The sequence below is a fragment of the Protopterus annectens genome, chromosome 1.part1 (assembly GCF_019279795.1).
Source record: "Protopterus annectens isolate FY-2018-M chromosome 1.part1, PAN1.0, whole genome shotgun sequence".
In the NCBI taxonomy this organism is placed as follows: Eukaryota; Metazoa; Chordata; order Ceratodontiformes; family Protopteridae; genus Protopterus; species Protopterus annectens.
In genome coordinates, this window is record NC_056726.1 from 798,676,798 (window position 1) to 798,692,694 (window position 15,897).

At 41.7% G+C, this 15,897-nt stretch overlaps 1 protein-coding gene across 2 annotated transcripts in view; it reads left to right on the top strand.

Moving 5' to 3' along the window:
• MYO5B (myosin VB) overlaps positions 1 to 15,897 on the top strand; it is a 3,346,216-nt gene that overhangs the window by 2,575,400 nt on the left and 754,919 nt on the right. The window lies entirely within an intron of this gene.

Consider the following 15,897-nt stretch of genomic DNA (forward strand, 5'->3'; position numbering starts at 1 on the left):
GTCAACTACAGGAAATACAAATACCTTTTACCATGGACAGGACTCAGTATGTCTAAACGGAACATTTAATTTATTCTTTGCTCCAGACACTTAATTTTCTTGTAGTCTTTCCAATGAAGCGTGCTACAGGAGGTCCATTCAGTGATGTAAATCATATGTAAATCATACCAGTAGAATTGCAGTTGCAATGATTTTTTTCCAAGTCTTCTCCTAGATGGTGTGAGAAGAAATAAGGGCTATGTGAAATAAATGTAGAGTATTACAAAATCCACTAGGGAGTGTACCCTTGCTTTTGTTACAAAGTCTTGTGTTCACTTTGGTTGCCCTTTACAAGTATTTTAGGATAATATTCCTTTTCTTACTAAACAATGGGAATATACCTGCTGCCTGTTCTACCTCCCTGATGTTTGCTAGGATAGGTCATTGTTTTATTCTACTTGTTATTATGGTAGTTTGTACAAATTAAACTCTACTGACCTTCAGTAAAACAGTAAAACAAATGTGGACACAGTTTGGACATTTATTATATAAATAAGTCCAAAAATAGAACCTTCTCATTGGATATTAGTTGAATAAAGACAGCTTATGATGAAACTGTAAATGGTCCACAGAGACCAGTGTTCTACCCTGGTTAACAAAATTAAATAAATAAAATAAAAAGGTAAAATTAATTATAAATAGCCAGGGCTCTGATCAAATGAATGTTAAAAGGAATTTCAGTATATGCCTATGCTTTATCTGCTAATACATTTCTGCTTTTCACTATTCCTGGATGGCAAGCTATCAATACGTTAACTGAGCAAATATTATTTTATGCAAACGTGAAAACGATTCACTAAATAATGGAAGTTGTTGATGTGTAAGTGACGTTAAATATCGTTTATAACATATATGACAAATTAGTGAAAATGTATATCCTGAAGTTACTCCCTAAAACTATTTGTGATCATCAGTCTGATTTTAGTCTTGAATAACAAGAAATTGGCTAAATACTTACTGCAACACTGATGGGCTGATGCCACATTAAGAACAGATTCACTGCCTTTTCCATCCACTGAGTACCATGAGAACTTCAGACTGCTCCATGATCCGAAGTAATATTAAACACATTATTAAAGAATGAATGCGTTAATATCTATAAATATATTTGTATAACAAAAAAGTGTCACTCATTCTGAATCTATAGCTGTTGGAGTCAATGTTCCATGTAAAGCCTTTGATTAAATACATAATTACTGCAAGGAATCTTATGAAGACTAGACTTAACTTCAGATTTATACATAATTTTGTCCTTTTTACTTCTTCTGTACACCTTTTTTCATAAATATAAATGGCGAGAATCCTGAAATACTGAAACAGTAGACTGTAATTTGTTATTGATACCTGCCTTCTTCTTATGTCTTTGTTGTATGTATATAGCATTTTTAAAGAAAATTATTGCAGAGAACAACTTCTACATCTCATATACAGGGGTTATAAATTTTAAGTTCCTTATTTATTCAGATGCTTTATTTTGGTTTTGGTAAAGATCAGAAAATCTTTAGAAACACTCATGGTTTTGTCAAATGAAACACAGTCAAAAACATGGTATCAAACCAATGTGGGTAAAAAAAAGGCCATATTTTTAAAGATAATCTGGAGTTAGGGTCAATAATAATAGCAGGAGACTTACTAGAATATGTAGGTTGAGTGTACTCTTAAGAATGTGAAGGGCAGAATTAATGTTCAGTTAACCTGAGAAGGAAAATTGATCCTTCTTAAAAGTATATATTTAATATATATTTAACTGGGAGAATTTACTTTCTTAAAGAGAAGTTCATTTCTAACTATGGTGTTTTTGTGAGGGCTGTTATTCTTCTTGCTGTTAGCAGGTGTAGCAAAAATTCATCTGCAGGGGTGATTCATTTAGGGTACCTCAGGAAGAACAGTATATGCTACGCTAACTCAGAACGTGATTAATATTCTTTCCTGATGTGCTTGTGATACTCGGTGGTTTATGAATTTATCTGAAAACAAATGGCTAACTAGGCTTTCAGGTGTGTACTAGCAGACTTAACTCTAACAACTCACATATACCTGTTTCCTGATGTGTGTCTGTGTGTGTGTGTGTGTGTGTGTGTGTGTGTGTGTGTGTGTGTGTGTGTGTGTGTGTGTGTGTTAATTACCTTTTTAAACAATGCACCTTTCATTTAGCCAAGTTAAGATTTCACAAGTTGTTTATCCCCTTGGCTTGCTCCTACTTTCTCTGTATACTGCAGATCAGTTACATGAACCATTATTGCAGATATCTCTACACAGTGTTACATTTATGACCATGTCTTTGATTGAAAACAGGATGCAACAAATACCTACACTATTTCATATTCATGTTTTTTCTACAGCTCCCTTTCTTCTTTCAGGAAGCTGTTAAAATTTTATGAAGATTGTATTAGCTGCAAATCATATATTTTTTACTATTCTTTAAGCAGGAACTATACATGCCAGCCTCTGTCACAAACCAACTAATTCCAAAACTCTGGAAGAATTTGATATCACTCAGTTCAATTCAAGATATTTCTTAGATCACATTTACACCTATTGGTCCAGTGTAGTTCCTCACATGATCTGAACTCTGCTGTCAATGATGCGGCCAAAGTAGTTTGTGGCTTCACTTCATGTCCTACAGAAAACCTTTGTTGGTAATCTCTGTGCCATTCCTATTTTGACATTGATGTTGCAATGGTGGTAATCTCTGTGCCATTCCTATTTAGACATTGATGTTGTAATGGTGGTAATCTCTGTGCCATTCCTGTTTAGACATTGACGTTGCAATCTCTGTGCCATTCCTATTTAGACTTTGATGTTGTAATGGTGGTAATCCCTGTGCCATTCCTATTTAGAGACTGATGTTGTAATGACGGTAATCTCTGTCTCATTCCTATTTAGGCATTAATGTTGTAATGGTGGTAATCTCTGTGCCATTCCTATTTTAGACATTGATGTTGTAATGGTGGTAATCTCTTTGCCATTCCTATTTTAGACATTGATGTTGTAACAATGGTAATCTCTGTGCCATTCCTGTTTAGATATTGATGCTGCAATGGTGGTAATCTCTGTGCCATTCCTATTTAGAGATTGATGTTGTAATGGTAATACTCTCTGTGCCATTCCTATTTAGACACTGATGTTGTAATGGTGGTAATCTCTGTGCCATTCCTATTTAGACACTGATGTTGTAATGGTGGTAATCTCTGTGACATTCCTATTTAGACATTGATGTTGTAATGGTGGTGATCTCTGTGCCATTCCTATTTAGATATTGCTGTTGCAATGGTGGTAATATCTGTGCCATTCCTGTTTAGAGATTGATGTTGTAATGGATGTAATCTCTGTGCCATTCTTATTTAGAGATTGATGTTGTAATGGTGGTAATCTCTGTGCCCTTCATATTTAGACATTGATGTTGCAATGGTGGTAATCACTGTGTTTTTCCTATTTTAGACATTGATGTTGCAATGGTGGTAATCTCTGTGCCATTCCTATTTCAAGATCGATGTTGTAATGCTGGTATTCTCTGTGACGTTCCTATTTAGATATTGATGTTGTAATGGTGGTAATCTCTGTGCCATTCCTATTTAGACATTGATTAATCAACCATGGATGAGAAAACAAAGAACATTCTTGTTAAGACATTAATCTTGAACATAATATTGACATTTGGTTAACACACAACTTTATAACATAGAAAAAAAGGATTTTTATCTCTAACTGTAATGGCGACATAAAGTATGATTCTGAACTACTGGAATCAAGTTTTTCATGAATTTGTTCCTGTGACAATGTGTTGATGGTGGCACTTCATTGAAGCTCTATCTTTTCAGAATATAGGAGTAGACTGTCAGATGATAGAAGTTTTTTAAAGGTTTTCCTTTTATATTGTACATGGTTTACATTTTAAAGTTACTGTTTTTGTTCACCATCTTCATATTGTTCAATGCATTCATTTTTTTTAATTTTTCTGTACATTTTCTTCATTCACATGATGGTTGGATCCCGTCCCAGTATTCTGTGAGTACAAATCATAGAAACAACAGGGTTGGTTTGGCATAATTGTAAAGGTCTTTACCTCAGAGGTACAAGTTACAGGGTTTGATTCTTATCTCCGGGTATTGCCTAGGCTTGTAGTCTGCAGAATGATAGCCTAGTATTTATCTACAAGCTTTTGAGCAAGTCAAAAAGATCAAACTTGCTGATTACTTTGGTGGAAGCACTATATCTGAATAGGCATGAAATGCTAAGCAGGTTGTGAAGTCTCAGAACTGGGTAGTTGTCAGGTATTTCTTGATTTCTTTACTCTTGCATTTAATAGTGTCCAGAGGAAAACAGTCAATAAGGAGATAGTCACACTTATAGTGTATTGAAATGTCAAAAAAAAAAAAATAAATAAAGATGTTGGATTGTTTTCTTAGGATCTGCATTTGTATGTGCAATTTAAACCTTCTTCTTCCATGTGAGTCACCATTTTGCTTTCTGCTACTCAACTCAAGACATTCTGGCCCTGTCTTCTGGTAATGGATAAATCTAAATAAAAAGTGGATGTTAACCTGGAAGATGAAGTTTTTGATATTTCCAGTTCTTTGGCTATCTAGTTTTATCTAGTACTTCTTTTCATCTGGAGCATTGATTTTTGCTAGGGGTTGTATATTCTATCTGTTGTTTACAAAGAAATAAACACAGTTAACACTGCCAGGTAAGGTCATGATTTAAGTGGGGTCCTTTTGTGGAATTCCCAGATCAGAACTAGAATTCCTGGGTAGAAATACTTGTATGAATTATAAATGACAGTTTCTCACAAAATTATTCAGTGCAGTTAACATTACCATATAACAATTACAACATTAAGTCATTGCAAATTATCGAAGAAAACACTAAGTACCAGCAACAGTAAATAAACCCAGTTTCAGTAAAAAAAGTAAGAAAGCTCCACAAGAAATGCAAAACAGGAACTATGCGAAAAGTTGATAGAGCTATTGAACTGACTACCAGATTGTGAACATACATCACAACCTGCAGACTCTGAAGATAGGTACAAGATGTTCTTGAGAAATAGGTACATCCAGTAAAAAATCTGGACATGCAGTTACCATAACATTTGAATATAAACAGCACATAGCTCTTTTCTCTGCCAGTAGGGATGTGGAATACTATTAAAACACATTTATAAAACAGAGTGAGAAAAACAATGGAAAAACTATAAGCACATTATCAATGTGACCGTGTAAAATCTGAAAACTTTAATGTATTGGAAAATTCTACTAGGTAAGGTCATTTATTTTTTCTTCTGAAAAAGACAGCTGTAAGATGTGCGCCCTTCTTTAAATTATTGGTGCCACAACTGAGAAACTGGAAGCTCTGTTTTATGGATATGGATATGAAGATACAAGCAGTCAAAATGTTTTAGTCCCTTTAGTTTTATACATAGTTCAGGCATATTTTTATCAACCAGAAGAGAAGTTGTGGATAGCAATTAATAAAGAGTTGCAGGATTTTATTTGTGAGGGGAAGATGGCAAAAGTCAAGTGGGATAAGCTGATCCTTCCAATAGAACAAGGTGATTTGGGATTACTTGATTTGAAGGGGTATTTCAGAGCTACAGAGCTAAGGCTCCTATACATAGCACAAGCAGACAGCTATACTTCAAAGTGGAAAGCGATGATGATGAAACGGGGAAGCTCAAGAAACAAGGAGAGACTGGAATTTTGGATGTAGATCATTTAGTAGAATATCATTAACCATACAGAATATTATATTCATCAAGTAGCAGAACATATTCTAAGAACTAAGCCAACATGGGAGTGGAAAAAGAAGAGTCTGTTGATAGGGATGACTGCAATTAGGGAAACATACAATAGGCAAGAGGGGGCTGGAATTTACTGGAGAAAACTGGCAAAGGTACCAAGGTATTGGGAGCAAAGGAAAAGGTAATAGAATGGGTAGAGGCCAAGAATTTATTTGGGCTGCACGTTAGAGATTGCCTTCCCTATCAACGTTTGATGCCAAGGTATAGGCAAAGAGGGGTCCTAAGTAAAAGACCACCATTGATTGACTTTGTAGTAGAATCTAGAACAGAAGTGGCCATTAAGAAAGGAAAAATTGGTCGAGCATATAAAATATTGCATGATAACTATATGAATCAATCAGAGGATGTTAGAAAAAATTAGGAAGAGAGACTGGATAAGCAACTCACAAACAAACAATGGGGGAATATATGTATGACTCTCAAATATGCAACAACATCTAGAGGATTTATGATCTTTGCTTGGAATTGTTTACATAGGTATTTTTGTACTCCAAGTAGATCCCAAACAATTTCCCTTAGGTAGATAACAAATGTTGGGGTGTAATGGGGAAGAAAAAAGTAATTAGGAAAATAGTAGAAGTGGATGACATGATGGTATGGAGGAGGCTGGACATTCTGTGTATCCAAGAGACAAGATGAAAGGACAGTGCAGCAAAGACACTTGGCTTGGGATCCAGAGTCTACTACTTAGGAGGAGGGGGACAGGCTAGAAATGGTGTGGTGAGAGAGAGGCTTCAGAAGGCAGTGAAGGATATCATCAGAATTAATGACAGACTCATGGCAATCAGACTCCAAAGTAATGATAGGGCAGTATTCATAATCTCAGCCTATGCCCCACAGCAGGGCTATGATACTGAGGAAAAGAGTGCATTCGGACAGCAGTTGCAGGACCTGCTAGATAAAGCTGACCAACAGGAATTGGTGTTGATAATGCGTGACTTGAATGCACATAGCGGGACAGACAGCACTGGATATGAGGACTGCCTGGGTCCACATGGGTGGAGCAACAAGAATAAAGAAGGAGAGGCCATTCTAGACTTTTGTCTGGCAAATGGCTTGATAGTAGCCAACACATGGTTCAGAAAGAGAGACAGTCACAGGATCACATTCAATAGTGGCTAACATGCAACTCAGGTGGACTTCCTTCTAGTAAGGAAAGGGCACTGGAGTGGATTCAGTGACTGCAAAGTCATTCCCAGTGAAACAGTTGGCCCACAGCATAAGCCACCAGTTGCCACAGTCAGCTGCAAGCAATGGTTAGAGAGGGCTCTAAGGTCAACAGAGACCAGGATGAAGACTTGGAAGTTGACTGGAGAGAAAGTACAACAGTTCAAGGAATTACTCAGGGCTGTAGCACCCCAGGTAGAGGAGGAAGTAGGTGTAGTGTAAGAAGAATGGCAGTGCCTTAAAACAACATGTGTGAGGAATACACAACAGAACTGAGCCAGGTATGGAAATAATGTACATAAGGAAAGCTGGTAGTGGAATGCAGAAGTCTAAGAAGTTCTGAAAAGAAAGAAAGAAAGAAAGAGTGCAGGAAAAAGTGGGAGATAGAAAAGACAGACCAGGCTAGGAAGGAATACTGGTTTGCTACCAAAGGAGTTAAGAAAGGAGTTGCAATAGCAAAGAACAGGGCATTAGAGGGACTCTACCATCTTCTGGAAAGTGACTCAGTAGGTGGCATAAAAAAAAACTATATCAGGTTGCAAGACAAAGACAGAAAGATAAAGAAGATAGTCAGACACCTTTCTTAAGGGATGCCAGCAACAACCTGCCGGCCAGACCACAGGATATCAAAGGCAAATGGAAGGAGTACTTCCAGCAGTTTCTGAATGAAGAATACCCCACAGAACTTGTACTGGCCCACACAGCCTGTAACGAGAGAATAAGAGGAGCCCACCCTAGAAGAACTAACACTTGCATGTAGGAAAATGAAATCAGGGAAAGCACCAGCCTCAGATGAGATCACAACAGATGTGATAAAGATGTTGGGTGAGATAGAGGAGAAATGGCTCCTGAGGGTACTCTTAGCAGTGTTTAGAGAAAGGCATATCCCAGATGACTGGAGAATAAGCATACCCATGCTAATGTACAAGAACAAAGGGGACATCCACAACTGTGGTCAGTACAGAGGTATCAAACTCCTTTAACATTGCATGAAAGTTCTGGAGAGGGTGACTGATAATTCGATAAACAGAGCAGTAGAATGTAAGATGGGAGATGAGCAGTTCAGATTCAGATCAGGATGCAGCACAACTGACCTGATTTTTCAGTGAGACAGATAGTTAAGAAGAAACTAAAGATGAGGAAAGAGTCCAACTGGGCATTCCTGCAGTTGGAGAAAGCATATGACAAGGTCTCAAGAAAGCTGATATGGGCAGTACTGTGGTGGTTCAAAGTCCCAGGAACATTGGAAGAATTAGTGCAGGCTATGTACAAGGACCCAATGGCTCAAGTACAAACAGTTTTTGATCTCAGAGAGTGGTTCGCAGTGGGAGTGGGTCTGCATCAGGATTCAGGTCTGAGCCCAATGCTGTTCCTGCTGGTGGTGGACTACATTAACAAACAGGTCAGAAGAGACAGATCAACAAAGTTGCTGTATGCCGATGATGTGGCATTACAAGCACACTCTGAGCAAGAACTTCAACAAAGGCTATGGGAATGTAATGCAAAACTGAAGGTACATGGGATGAAACTAAGTACAAATAAGACAGTGGAAATGGCAGCAAACTGGAGAAATCAGAAGACGCTGAGAACTGTGGTAGAAGGGAAGATAGTGGAACAGGTTAATAGCTTCAAGTATCAGGTAAGGGTGGTTGATGAGAAAGGAAGTCTGAATGAATACGTTAAAGCTAAAATCACAGGGGCTGCAGCCAACTGGCATAGAGTGTCAGGTATAGTATATGGCAGAAGAATGCTAAAGATGAAAGTAAGGTCTACAGTATAGTGGTGCAACAAGTACTACTGTATGGTGCAGAAGCCTGGGCAGTAAAGGCAGAGCAGATGTGAAGGCTAAAGGTGATGAAAATGAAATGCCTGTGAAGGGTGGCAGCATGCACACTGTGGGACAGACAAAGAAATGAGCAGAAGCCAAAGTTACGTCAATTGCAGAAAAGATCAAAGAGAACAGATTATGGCTATTTAGACATGTGCAGAAAATCAGATGACAAAATGCTGAAGAAGATTTGGCATGAACAGAAAGAAGGTAAGAGGAAACGAGGGCATACAGCATAGAGGTGGATGGACTGTGTGAGAGAAGATCTGTGAGAGTCAGGCATGAGCGTCAGAGAAGGCGGGAGTGTGGCATTGAATTGAGAGAGAGGGTGACAGATAACACAACATCCTGACCCTGTGTAGAAAGATGGGGAAAAGGGGGTTGATGATGGTGATGAATCTGATGTAGTAATTCTTATTTCAGCTATGATTTTATAACCTTTTTAAATGTTGATGCTGACAGCCCAGATGGTAGAGAGAGGCATATGCAAGTTATATCTTATGTATGTGTTTGTTTTATTTATTTGTTTTTGTTTTTTTTGTTTTTTTTTATCTTTACTGGGGTAGTGGGTAGATCCACAATGGGCTGGGTTACTTTACTGGACTGAGGCATTTGGTGCTTGAGATCATGTTTTCAGCTGAAGATTATTTGCTAAAGATAAACAGCAATTAAGATGAAGTAATTTCAAATGAATGTGGTAAGAGTATATTGGGCCTTCAGGTTCATTGGCAGCATATTGGCTTTAGGAGGGGAGTGAAGAGGTGTCTCATTTTTTGAAATGAACAGGTAAATCAGCAGACATGACTGGGACATGTCTGAAATGTAACTATGTTTGGGGGGGGGGGGTTATTATGGGTCGAAGCCAGCACAGTGAACTGCTGGAACATGGCACAAATAATAAGTTCTTTTGTTTTCCCTTGGTAACTGATGCTAAGATAGATGCAGTGCTTTCATATTGTCCTGGAATTTTACAGATAGTTTTATTGATCTGAGATGTAAACAGTAATAATGGGCCTCTCCAAAGCCTAAGACATGTAAACTGAGTGGCGCATTCTGTTGCCATGTTTTTTTGTGGAAAGAAATTGGTAATTTATTTTAAATTCATTTCAAGAATTTAGTCTTTGTGTGATTAACAGTAAGTCAAAGAGATGTTAGACATTTTTTCCAGATATTTCATGATATGTGAAAGTTGTTTGTCATGTAGACTTGCTGATCATTGGCAGACCAGAAAATCAATTTCTGTACATACACAATACTTTTGGTGGTTGCCAACCCGTTGATAATGAAGAAAAAGAATAGTAAGGGACCAAGTATTGATCCCTGTTCGACACCTATATGTATGCGACCACCATGATATAATAATTGATGTTAAGTTGTCTATCTCGCCTTCATTCTTGCTGGATGGGTTCGGAGCCGACCTCGGCTCCGACTCGGCCACTCTAAAAGCTCGAGAGTTGGTTCCACCGGCTCGAGGCTCCCCTTATATCCCACAATGCTAGGCGAGAGTTACCTCAGATCTCGTTTGCCGCTACAGCTTCGAGGTTGGTTGTTTCTACCGGTTCCTGGTGAGTGTTAATTTTTCTTGTAAAAATTACTCTTTAAAACCCCTTTTAAGTTAATATTCTTTCTTAGTTAGTGTAGATTAGAAAACTTTATTCCCGACCCTAAATTTTTCCGTTTTCTTCCCCAAGAACCTTTGGTTCTTCCTTTGGGCCTTTAGGCCTTCCCTTCCCTAGTGGAGTGTGTGTGTTTCTTGTAGTTTATTCTAGTTTATTGTACTTTAAATACTAGTATTACTACCAAATTTATTGTGTTTTCCTGACAGGGTATAACTTGTGTGTTTGTGTGAGTGTTTGTGTACACCTGTCAGTCAAAAAAATGTGTAAAGAAGCAAAGGTCTCCGGATTCAAGAAGTGTGATGCGTGCTGTCAGAAAATGTCTCTGACAGATGCTCACACTTCTTGTGTCTATTGTCTGGGGCCTTTGCACCTGCAGGACTCCTGTGCTGTGTGCCATGGCTTCAGCCCCAGGGTCCTGCAGGAAAGAAAAAACAAATTAATTCTTAGAGGCTTACTGAAGCCAGAGGATTCCCTGTCAGTTTCAACAGGGAAGCCCTCTAAGGCATCGAGGTCTTCGGCCCCGGCTTCTGAGCCGAGACCTCAGGTTGCTCAACCTTTGCCTTTATCGGCTCCGGCTGGAGCCGATAAGTCTCAGTCCACAGTTTCTGTGGCTCCTCGCCCGGCCGGAGCCGAGGTTATTGAGGTTCCGTGTCGGCTCCGACCAGACCTTCGGAGCCGACAACTAGAAGAGGTCTAGGTCACCATCTCTTGGCTCCGTTCATTCGGCTCCAGGATCTCCCCTGCTGTCTGAACGGAGCCAAAGGTCTCACTCCTCTAGGTCATCGAGGCTGTCGGATCATGACCTTCAGAGGGTAGTGAGTCGACTACTTAAGTCCGAGGCACTAGCCCAGATGCTTCAGAGCCCGACTCATCAGTCGATGCCTGCCCCGGTCCATCAGCATTTTCCTCCTTCGACTCTCTTGAGTTCGGAGCCGGGTCGTGTCGGAACCGAGACTGTGATTACGTCGGAGCCGAGACAATTGTCTTCGGCTCCGTCGTCGGCTCCGTTTTCTTCTTTGGAAGAATCTCGGCGCCGGACTTCCCTCGTCGGCTCCGAGGGGGTGAGTGGCATCGGACCCTTGTCCGACCCCCCTCTCCCTCTCGGGGCTTCGGCGCTGGTGAGTTCGGCTCCGACATCGGCCTCGGAGCCATCACTGTCGGTGCCGAGGGGGGTTCTTAGCTCCTCGGAGCGGGACCTCTGGCTCTGCCTGACAGGGGTGCATTCGAGGTCATGCGGAGTGTGTTAGAGCCTGGCTCTACTCCACAGTCGGCTCCGTCCGCCCCTCCCTCTATGCTGCCTCAGGGTAAGTCGACTCACTCCCTCATCCCGGACCGCAGAGAGCCAGCTCCTCAGGAGCCCCTGTGGGGATTTCATCCTCTTCCGAGGCCTCTCCTGATTTGGCAGAAGAGCCCCTCGGAAGAGGAAGTGCAAGAGGAAACACATTGACTCACCTGAGTCTATCACGCCAGACACAGATTTGGATGATTCTGAGGGTTCCCCGTTCCCCTTCTGAAGATGTCTCATTTGCAGACATTCTGGAGATCCTGAAACAGAGGGGAAATTGGCCAGCCCTCAACCCTTCGGAGGACGAATCTGTGTATCTTGAGGCGTTTGGCTCTCGTCCTTCCACCTCCTGGGTGTCCCTCCCTTGACCCCCTCATGCAGGTGGTTGCTAAGAAGGCATGGACGGCTCCTGATTCAGTGGACCCCACTCCCAGGAGACCCTCTAAGTTCATCACAGCTCCATCAGACAAGCAATTTTTATCAAAAGGAGTTTCTGTGGATGCTATGGTGGTAGCTGCTGCCACAAAGAAGGAACTGGCTGATCCTTCAGTACCTGTCCATCCACCTAACAAGGAATCTAGGTCCATGGATAGGTACGGAAGCGGATGTTCTCCTCAGCGACATTTACCATGCGTTCGCTGAACTACCTGTGCCATTTCACTCGTCTTCAAAGGGACTTGATCAAGGAAGCGAGTGAAATGTTAAAGGATCCTACAGCTGCGGGTTTCCAAGACAAGATGAACACGCAGCTGGCTACCCTTAATTCCATATCCAACTCCTCCATGCGCCTCTCTTACGCGGCCGATGGAGCGAGCAGAGCCGCAGGGACAGGTGTAGCCTTACGTAGGCACGCCTGGATGCGGCTATGTAATTTTGCGGACCCTTTCAAGACGTCTTTCACGAACTCCCTTTTTGATGGATCATCTCTCTGGTCCTCAAGTGAAAGAAACCCTGACTAGGTGCGAGACTGATGGCAAGACCCTTTCTGCCGTCGGAGTCCGTTTTTCGACTCCTTCCAGGCCTTACCCCAAAGGCCAGAAGGGTGGAAAGATGTGGTTCCGTAAACAATCTCAAGGGACTTGGCCTGACGCACAGAGTCGTTATCCTACCAAAGGCAGAGGTGGGAATAACAATGGTAGACGTCGCCCTAGGGGCAGGGGGGGTCCGCAGAACCAGGGCAATCGGGAAGCCTTCCCTGACAAGCCCTTTCAGCATCCCTGAGGTGTTGCCCGACTGCCCATCTTGAGGCAGTCGGGAAGATTGTCACTGTACCCAGAAGCCTGGCTATCCCTGACTCAAGACAAATGGGTACAGTCCATCATTTCCGAAGGCTATTCTATCCCCTTTCTTCATTTTCCAAATCAGTCAAAAAAATCCCTTCCAGATGTTCCACCCGCTCAAAGGGATCTAGCAGCTTTGGAAATTTCAAAACTGCTTGCAAAAAGAGCAATTCAGCCAGTGCCAGCAGACCAACAAGGATACGGAATCTACTCAAGGTTCTTTTTAGTTCCAAAGAAAACAGGGGACTGGAGACCGATATTGGATCTCAGTGTCTTGAACAAATCAGTCAAGAAAACAAGATTTCGGATGGTCACGCTGCAATCCATTCTTCCCCTGTTGGGCAAAGGAAACTGGATGTGCTCTATAGACCTTCGGGATGCGTACTATCACATAAAAATGAACAGACGCTCCAGAAGATTCCTCCGCTTCAGGCTGGGAACCAGTCATTTTCAGTTCAGGGCCCTGCCCTTTGGTCTCACCACTGCCGCCGGTGTTTACCAAATGCATGGCAGTGGTAGCTTCTCACCTGAGACGACAAGGATTCCAGGTGTTTCCATATTTGGACGACTGGCTTCTCACAGCTCCCACCAAGCATCTCCTTCTGATGGCCAGAGATTATACTTTTCACGTTTGTCAAAAACTGGGTATTTCAATAAATTGCGAAAAGTCTGTTTTGTCGCCTTGTCGTACTATTACCTACATAGGCGCAAATCTAGATACTATAAACATGTCTGCAAGGCTAACTCACCAAAGGATATCAGACATTCACAAATTGGTGTCACTTCTTCTCAACAACAACAGAATCAAAGCCAGGTTAGTTCTAAAGGTGTTGGGAATCATGGCAGCGCCATACCTCTCCTTCCATTAGCCAGATACCACATGCGGATCCTTCAGTGGATGCTTTTACTCAATGGTCATACCAGGAACTTCCAATGTCTCGCACCATTATGATCACGCAAGCGTGCAAAAAGCATCTCATGTGGTGGATGTCTTCCCCCCAGCTCCTGTCGGGAAGACCCTTTGTTCCACCTCCTCCGGTTGCTACTCTGACAACGGATGCCTCCCTGATCGGGTGGGGGGGGCATTATCAGGGCAGGACAGTCCAGGGCACATGGCAACCAAACGAATGCCACTTGCACATAAATGTTCTGGAGATGAGAGCAGTGCTTTTAGCGTTGCAAGCCCTTCAAGACTCTCTTCCCTTGGGAACAATTGCAATCCAGACAGACAATATGTCTGTAGTGTGGTACATCAACAAACAAGGCGGAACCAGATCATACCCCCTGTGTCGAGAAGCACTCAGACTGTGGCAATGGGTGATTTCTTCTCAGCGTTTTCTGATAGCAACGCACATCCCCGGGAAGTCCAATCACATTGCGGACAAGTTGAGCAGAGCTATACTCATGCCTCACGAGTGGTCTCTGAAAGACTCTGTAGTGAGAGAAATTTTTCTCAAGTGGGGTCAGCCTTGCTACGATCTTTTTGCTACTCCCCAAAACAGCAAGTGCAGAGAATATTTCACTCTATTCCCTTTACCAGGCCAACCCAGCAGAGACGCTCTAGTCCAAGTTTGGCCCCGGGACTTCTGTATGCATTTCCTCCTTTCCCACTGATCTCTCAAGTAATACAGAAAGCTATCGCTCAGAAGGCCTCATTGATCCTCATTGCTCCTTACTGGCCACGACAAGTGTGGTTCCCCTTTCTACATCGATTTCTTTTGGAGCGACCGTGGAATCTGGACCTAGTTCCAGATCTTTTGATCCATCAGTCGGGTCAGTTTCATCGCTCCCTCCCCTCTCTGAACCTCACTGCTTGGTTCCTCCAGTTCCAACCGTAGCCAGGCTTCCTCAATTATCTCACTCTGTTAGAGATATATTGATAGCTTCCCATAAATCTTCCACTCGAAAGATTTATTTGAGTAAGTGGAAACGCTTCTCATATTGGGCACAAGGAAAGGACATAGATCCTTTCACCGCTTCCATCCAATTAGTCCTTGATTTTCTAGCCGAACTCTTCCATGCAGGTTCATCTCCATCTACACTTAAGGTTCAATTGGCAGCTATTTCTAACTTCCATGTGGGTATTTCTGAATCTGCCCTAATGTCCCACAAACTTTGCAAAGCCTTTTTGAAAGGAGTTTTTCTTCTCAGACCTCCTATAAGAAATCCTCCTTCTCCTTGGGACCTAAATTTAGTTCTTGCTTCTTTGATTCTTTCCCCTTTCGAACCTGCAGCTTCCTGTTCCTTGAAATTATTATCATGGAAAACTCTCTTTCTGGTGGCTATTACATCAGCTAGAAGAGTTTCAGAACTTCAAGCGCTCAGTTGTCGTCCTCCTTATCTTTTGTTTCATAAGGACAGAGTATCTTTACGAACTAACCCGTCCTTTTTGCCTAAGGTGGTTTCAACATCCAATCTAAACCAAAGCATTGACCTCCCTGTCTTTTTTCCAGAGTATTCCAATAGGTCTGAACAAAAATTACACTGCCTGGATGTTCATCGTCAATTAAGGTACTACTTGGATAGAACAAAACAATTCAAAAAATCTGATCAGCTGTTTGTCTCCTATGCGGAAAGCAGAAAGGGACTTTCAGTTTCAAAGGTATCATTATCCAGATGGCTAACATCTTTGATTTCCCTGGTATATGAAATTAGACAACAAAAATTGCCTAATAAACCTAAAGCCCATTCCACCAGAGCTTTGGCTACTTCTTTAGCCTTCCAAGACAGACTGCCTATTGACACCATTTGTGCAGCGGCTACTTGGGCTACTCCTCACACTTTTATTTCTCATTATAAGTTGGATTTAGCTTCTAGGCATAGAGCTAACTTTGGTTCCACTGTTCTCAGGAGTCTGTTCCGTTAGGCCACCCGGGACA